The sequence below is a fragment of the Panicum virgatum genome, chromosome 2N (assembly GCF_016808335.1).
Source record: "Panicum virgatum strain AP13 chromosome 2N, P.virgatum_v5, whole genome shotgun sequence".
NCBI lineage: Eukaryota > Viridiplantae > Streptophyta > Magnoliopsida > Poales > Poaceae > Panicum > Panicum virgatum.
This window is the reverse complement of record NC_053146.1, coordinates 12,781,823-12,790,140: the sequence shown is the minus strand read 5'-3', so window position 1 is coordinate 12,790,140 and position 8,318 is coordinate 12,781,823. Positions and strand designations below refer to the sequence as shown.

Here is an 8,318-nt window from a genome sequence, read left to right as displayed (position 1 = left end):
ATGCACGATTAAGTTGGGGCGAGTTACTCCAACTCTACTTTTGCTGTGCTAGGCATCGAGGGGTAACGATCCATGATCATCTGCTTACCTGAGATCATTGGTGAATGTGGTACAATTATGAATTCATGCTAGCTTAGCGTTCCCGTTTCCTTACAGTGGTACTAGAGCAATCATGTTAGCATTTGGTCCGGATGCGCATATAGGGATATGTTTTTATTAGGATTTTGCAATCTGTTCATACATGATGTATACATTGAGGCACGGTGTGGGATCGGTACGAGTTGATAGCATCATGATGACTGTAGATTGGTTCATGTTCTTTCTTTGCTGTGCGCACGACTTGCCCATACCGGTTAGAATCACAATCTAGGCTAACTGTGCAAACGAGGAGAGATTGAACTAACTTATCTAAGTCATGTGCCGTGGACTGTGGTTTTCTCTTGTGTACCTATCGCGATGGTCAATGTGATTGATCTAGTGAAAATAATGGACATTGTGAATGGCCCTAAATCAGCTTGATTGGATCGATCTGATGAGTTTACCCCTTGGCCTCTAACCCCGTTGCTATCTGTTGATAGCAGCCTCTTCATACCCCTTCAGTAGAATACGTTCTACGCCTAACTTTACTAGCGCTATTAGATGTAGTAGCATGGAGATTTCGGGCATGATGGTGATGGACTAGATCATGGAGGCCTCGGACATGGCTATGATGATTACCATTGAACCAAAGTGTTGGACAACCATGTGATTAATAGAGGCCATACTATATTTCACTTTATAATATGATTATAAGTGATGTTTATGTTTCATGTCTTACTATTCTTTCACATTTTTCATATGGTCAATATGCTTTTATCATGATAGAATAGCTTCCCTTAGAAAAGTTGAGTTCGCTAGATGTCTTTACCAATAGCTACACTTATTAAATTTTGATCGTTGCGTGGTAGGTCTGCTAAAGTAGGGTGCCATCAACAATCATTGTAGATGGGGTGGATGTTGGACATTCTCAAGCTTAGTATTGGTTACTCAACATAGCTATCAAAATGATTTTGGGCTATGAGCAAAGTGTTGGAGCCGGGGCATAGGATGCCATCCAACCACTACAAGAGGAACACCCCTTTACCAACGGATATATGTGTTGCTAGAAACGTGAATAACCATTGCAATGGTCTGTACCAACGCATTTGGTATACGTTGCAATAGGTGGCGTTGCAAAGATCTATGGCAACATATACCTATGTGATGGTAAGGTGCGCAAACAAGTGTTGCAAGCTTTGCAACGGATGCTGGCAACACTTATTATGCGTTGGTAACTCAAGGTCCAATCTTTCCATATATAGTAAACATAGAACTTTGATATTTGTATCACAACATATTCCACAAGCACTAGACAATCCGAACTTGAACAATCCACTCAAGCGTGATAAAAAAAATTGAGAATGATCTTATTAGATAAATAATTTCAGTTACAAGGATTCTCTTTACATGGTTGTTGATAGCATACAGGGATAAAAAAAACTGAAATTGAACATATTACTAATTTATCCCGAAATGCATTCACTCAAATAATCCTTCGTGCTCCACATGATCATATCCTCAACTGTACAACAAAACATATGCATGATGTGTCTTGCAATCTGTTCATCTCTGAAGCAGGACTGAAATGCCTGTGTTCCAGCTCTTTCAGAACTTCTATGAAACTTGACCAAAAATATACCATGGCCTTTAGCAAGATATAGCAGATCTGTCCATTTGATCAAATACTGTATGGAAAAAATATAGTAAGTGTATACAAGTATTTGGTTCCAATGCCCTAAAGTACCCCCACAGTTGAACAATTTAGATCTTATGATACTTTACAAATTATCAAGAAAGCAGTTCAGACAGAATTATACAAACAAAGTTTGGATTAGGTCATGCAAATTGTAAAGTCAAGGGTAATACCTCCTTGTCCATTGTCACTGCCACCAGCTATCACTGTATCACATAGAGTTTCCAACATCTGCAGGTGATACCTCCTGTAAGAGTCACATCCCGGGTGTAGAATAAATTAATAAATGGACAAACTACAGTATTGTTGAAGAAATCAAGGATCTAAAATCCCAGAACTATGGTACTATTCACTCCGTTCGGCTGGTACATTTTAGTTTGCTCTTGGCTGCTCTCGGCTGGAGCTCTTCCAGCCAGAGGCAGTAGTGCAGCAGCTGTGCTGCTGATTGCAGCCGGGCAACGGAACAAGTGAGGGGAATAAAGAAGGATGGCCACCGCCGGGTTCGTACCATCCGAACGGCTGCTGCCCACCAGCCGAACGGCTGCTGCGGTTGAGCCCAGCCCGAAACAGCCAACCAGCTGGCTTTCAGCCCATCCGAACGGAGTGATTAACTGGTCTGTTTAAAACATTCTGAGACATTTTATATTTTTCCAAGGTCGTTACAATATTACTACTTCAAACTATACATCAGTCATCCACTCATGAAACATGTGATCTAATATAATGCGCACAATGATCTCAACCTTTAACAGAATAGCTGATAAGTAGTTCCAAATTCATACTGAAGAAAACACATATAAATTAAGTTTTGAGATCATCTTACCTAGGTATTACATTCTTCAGCTTAGAAGTGCTCAAATTGGCATCTGATTGTGGAGCACTTTATTTTCACAGTATATGGGCCTCTAAAAAGGGCTTTTCTTTGAGCGATAAAAAAAGAGGTTGCTTCAAAAATACCTACAAAGGATAGCATCATCACTGTATGGAAAGAATGAAAAAATAGGAAGCAATCATTTTGCTTTGTTGGGGGTGGTTACTACTTACAGATAGAAATATTCAGGAAAATGGAAGAGAAGAGGTTTTCTTATTGGCATGGCAGTATAGCCAAGAGAAGACTTATAACTGAATCATGGATAGAAGATGAAAGAGAAAAGGTTTTCTTATTGGCATGGTAGTATAGCCGAGAGAAAACTAATAACTGAACCATGGATAGCCGAGAGAATACTTAATATGAGAAAACAATAATCAATTGAAAACAAAAATCAACTAGGTTCACAGCTTTTCTTAACCTAAATCGTGGAGATTTGAATGAACCTAAAGAGCTGCAGGCTGCAGCATATCCACCTAGAAGCTTTTGTTAACCAATCAAACACTTCGAATCTCGCTGCAGCTCTGTTCTCCAGGCTGCCAAGATACTTTACAATTCTAAACCTTTGACGTATTAAATAGAGGTAATAGCAAGAAGCCACAAGTATTTATTTCGGAACAAAAATACAGGATAAGCTATAATTTTTGAAAAGAATTAAAGCAGGACTTAATCTCTCAAATACTTATTTCTATGACTAGCGAGAAAGACACAAGTACTAAATAATAGGATTGGACCTGAATAAAAGATTGTACAGAAGCACTGATGCATAATTATACTAATATAGGTAGTACACAGAAATAATCACGAGATGCAATCACCAGAGCAGACCATCCAAATTTCTATTGGGTGATACCAGTTCGCAATCATAATTATACTAAGTTACCAGGATGCAAAATTAACCCTAGACCACAGCGATTTCTCAAGTAGGAGCGTAATCAAGTATGAAGAAATTACATGGTGTTCTATCACAATCACATTATGCTCAGAAACTTAGAGGTTTACAGATTTTAAGATGGGATGCAGTGCGATCCAACAAACATAAGAGAAGAAAGGAGATGAAGGCAAATGGAATCTACCCTGGAAGTTATGTCTGTAGTTGTCCCTGCTGATGCGTAAGATGACGCGAGTCCGTGGTTGCCAATGAGATCGTGGGGCTAGAGATGGGCATGCCCAAACCCTAGCCAGCCGCCAGCATGGACGAGCCGCGCAGCCTTGCAGGTCAGCATCACCGGAGATGCACCCCCAACGCAGCTAGCCTCCACCGCAGCAAGCACACCCCACCAACATGCCCGTGTGGATCTGGATCTGCAAGAGGCTGAGAGAGGGAGGGGGGAATATCAGCCTTCCCTGCAGCAATTGCAACCGATGGATATGCGCAGCTGCAAGCACCTCGTCATGGCACACACATAAGAGGCATCCTGGCCGCTTGCCGGAGGAGCCGTCCTGGTGGTGTGTGTTGAGCAGTGGAGACGGTGAGGGGAATAGAGGAGAGCCGAAGGGATGAGAAAGAGGACTGCAACTACAAGAACGATGAGAACGGCAGTTGACGGACGCGAGTCCGTATGAACCGCATTTCATAAAAATTTCGGGTCCATTCGATTACGCGTTGCTACCGGATACAACCTGCAACGCTACAGAGATCCGTTACAAGCTATGCGTAGTAAGAGGCGGGTTTATGTTGTAGTGAACAAACAAGAGTCATATATAGAGATGTTATTAGCAAGGTTGTTGTTTACCTGGAGAATCCTCAGAAAAGAAGGAGTTAGAGAATGCAAAACCTAAAGAAAGGTTTCAAGGATCCCCAGTGTTCATCTGAAGATTGTCTTGGGTGCTCAGCTGTACCACCAAACTTGGAATTTAGGCTCCAATTTTTGCAAGATAGATGAAAAGGATCTCACTGAATCAGCCCTCCTCAAGAAAAAGAAAGTATCAGTTCTTACCCCTGGAAGGAAAAAAGAGTCCATGATTACCCCTGGTTCAATCTGCTAATGGTTTGGAGAACCGGCCCAAAACTGAACCAAACCAATTTAATGATATATATTTTACACCCCAAACCACCCCAGCCCACCAACTTCCAGAACCAATTTAATCTGGACTGTAACATCATTTTAGCCAAACCATCTTCCAACCCACGGTTTCACCCCATGCCAACCCACGGTTTCGCCCCATGCAATAGCTTCCGGCCAGTTGTGCTAGTCTACGACACCCCAGTTCCGCTAGCTTTTTCAAACTGAACGCTCTGGTGCTCTGGTGACTCCGACCGAAGTCACCACACCACCGATAACAATTCAGGCTCCAGTGGGACGCAAAGATATGATAAGCCGATACATCTTGTAATGTCTTGAATAAAATTCCTAGTAAATTATTGCCCTAAACACAAAATGAAATATGGACCAGGAGAAAACTAACCCTAAATTACCTGCATGTATGGGGTTATCCTGCTGAAGCTAGAGTTTTCAATCCTAATATGGATAAATTGGATCCAAAGACTGTGAGTTGTCATTTCATTGGATATCCTGATTTTATTGTTCAAATCAATTCACTAAATTTGTTGAAACAAGACACACTGTGTTCTTGGAAAGTGAAATGATGAAAGGGTATAATGACACCCAAAAGGAGATAGATCTTGAAGAAAAACATGATTATGTCCCAATGCCTATTATTCAGGAACCAAATTTTGTTCCACTATTGAGGTTGCACCTTCAGTTGAAAGGATTGTTGAAACAACACTAGTTGAGACACCAGTAGGCAGTAGTTGTCTCACAAACTATTCCTAATTATCTTTCTAGTGAAGATGTTCAACACCCTCAAACTATTATTGCTATATCTAATGATAATACATTAAGGAGATTACAACGAGTTATCAGGAAGCCTGCTATCTTAAGTGATTATGTCACTTATATGGCTGAGGATATGGATGAGTATGCATTGGATGATGATCCCAAATCATTTAAAGAAGCCGTGCATAGTGAACATGCTTCTGAATGGCTTAGTGCCATGCAAGAAGAAATGAAGTCTATGAGTACAAATGAAGTTTGGGACTTAGTAGAAATTCCCCTAAGGAGCTAAAACAATAGGCTATAAGTAGGTCTACAAGACAAATATAATTCGAAGGGTAATATTGAAAGGTTCAAAGCCAGACTCGTAGCTAAAGGCTTCACTAAGATGGAAGGCTTTGATTATAATGAAATTTTTTCACCTGTTTCCTCGAAAGACTCATTGAAAATTATAATGGCGCCAGTTGCACATATTAATTTGGAATTACATCATATAGATGTAAAGATGGCTTTCCTAAATGGGGATTTACATGAGGATGTCTGCATGGCTCAACCTAAGGGTTTTGCTGTACATAAAATAAAGAACATTTATGGTGCCAACTCAAGAAGTCAATTTATGGTTTAAAACAAGCGTCAAGATAGTGGTATTTGAAGTTTGACCAAATTGTCAGACAATTTGGTTTTAAGGAAAATAAAATGGATAATTGCATATACACTAAGTTCAGTGGGAGTAACTTAATCATCTTAGTGTTATATGTAGATGACATTCTCTTAGCCAGCAGTGATATTAATTTGCTACTCGAAACCAAGAAGTTTGTATCGTGTAAGTTCGATATGAAAGATCTTATGTTTTAGGCATTGAGATTCACTGAGACAGATCCAATGGGATGTTGGGGTTATCTCAGAAACATATATTGAAAAGGTACTCAAGAAGTACAATATGCATAAGTGTTCAGCTTCGCCTACTCCTATAGCCAAGGGTGATCAATTTGGAACATTTCAATGTTCAAAGAATGAATATGCGAAGTTGCCCAGTAGTGGGAAGTATTATGTATGCACAAGTGTGGAATCGCCCTTACTTAGCATTCATAACTAGGATACTTGGCAGGTATCAATCCAATTCTGGAATTGATCATTTGAAGGCCGTTAAGAAAGCCTTGCGTTATATACAAGGCACTAAAGTTCTTATGCTTACATATAAGAAATCTAATAACCTTGAAGTTGTAGGTTATTAAGATGCTGCTTTTGCAGGATGTGTTGATACTAAGAAATCCACATCATGTTATATCTTCACACTCACAGGTGGGGCTATATCATGGAAAAGCTCCAAATAAACTATTACTGCTTCATCAACGATGCAAGCAGAATTTGTAGCATGTTATGAGGCCACACGACAGTCAACTTGACTAAAGAACTTCATCCTAGGATTAAGAGTGGTGGATAGCATCTCGAACCACTCACTTTACACTGCAACAATCAGCCAGCAGTACTTTATTCGAGTAACAACAAGTCAAGTGGTCCCGCCAAACACATTAACATAAAGTACTATGCTGTGAAAGACAGAATTCAAGATTAGACAATAAGTTTAAAATACATAAACACAAAGTTTATGTTAGCGGATGCTGTTACAAAAGGCATGTCACCCAGTATATTCAGAGATCATGTTTCTGGCATGGGTTTGGTAGAACATTTTTTGATCTTGAATTGATTGGAACCATGAAGACACCAACTCCCCATAAGCTAAGAGGACTCATTTTGAGATGCACCATTGTCAACTGGTTCAATAGTACTTAATTGACGATTGTAATCTATTGTCTTGGTGTACTATCTATCATAGAGCGAGCCTGCAGTTTTATGTATAATGATGTATGAGCTCTTAAATTAAAGAAGTTTTTTTATGTAAAGTAGTGTACGATAGTAAACATGTTCCCTCAACACATTATTTATTGTTGTGATCCTTTTATCTTTGCATACTATTTTATTGATAAATAAACTTATAATGTTTTAACCTTACGATCAAGAGAAAGAATGTTGGAATCCATATTAGTGGTTAATACCTAAATCAATGGCTGGGATCTAATAAACATTAAGCCTCAAATGGTTTTGGCTATGATCAGTGGGCAATGGTCAACTGTATTGGTGTGGATTCCCCTAAAAAGATAAGTCTATATCCTCCCTCACTTATTCTTGATCAAAATCTTCTACTGCAAGCACTAGGAACAACTAAACGCTCCATCTACACATCTAGATGGCTTCTATACCCTACTCTAAGCATTTACTTGTAATCCATCAGGATCTAATCCAGAGAAATTAACATTTCAATGTCAGAAACCAACCATACGATTTCAGAAGTGCAGAACAGAGTTACTTGAATCAAGCCCACCATACATGTCCGGAGGCACGCCTCTGGCCGCCGGCAATCCAGGACCCCAATGGTGAGGGATGACACCGGAATGAATGGGGGCGGCCGATCTGGTGGTGGGGCACATGGTCACGAAGTGTGCAAGATAAGAGGCGAGGAAGCCAAGGCGGTAGCACAGCGAGGATCAGGAGATTTGGGTTGTAGCTCAATCAAATTGTACACTTTTTTCCTTTTTGGAGATACTATCAAGGGAGGAAAGCGGACCCAGACCCATTTTTCCTCTATCGTGAACAACTTATATACAATTCGCTTCGGATTATAGAAAAGATAAATGAAACCTAGTATGAAACAAGTGTATTCAGAAGTTGTTCACGGTAGATGATCTTGCAGAACACATCGCAATGAGTTATGGATGATCAGACAACATACAAAGTTCTGCCTACTCACTCCAACGCTATGCAAACGGCCAGAACCTAGTGCTACCAAGGATCATATCTCATGGGATAATTGCTACCAAATATATATTTTTTTAAAGAGTTA

General features: G+C 39.9%; 1 long non-coding RNA gene across 2 annotated transcripts; it reads right to left on the bottom strand.

Moving 5' to 3' along the window:
- Positions 1-1,706: 1,706 nt before the first annotated feature.
- LOC120659795 lies at positions 1,707-4,015 on the bottom strand. Of its 2 annotated transcripts, none has more exons than XR_005669175.1 (3): positions 3,716-4,015; positions 2,595-2,728; positions 1,707-2,018 (listed from the first exon to the last, which is right to left on the bottom strand). It is a non-coding gene; the product is annotated as an uncharacterized LOC120659795 (long non-coding RNA). The 2 variants fall into 2 exon arrangements; XR_005669176.1 differs by having other exon boundaries at positions 1,707-2,002; positions 3,716-4,014.
- Between the last annotated feature and the right edge of the window lie 4,303 nt (positions 4,016-8,318).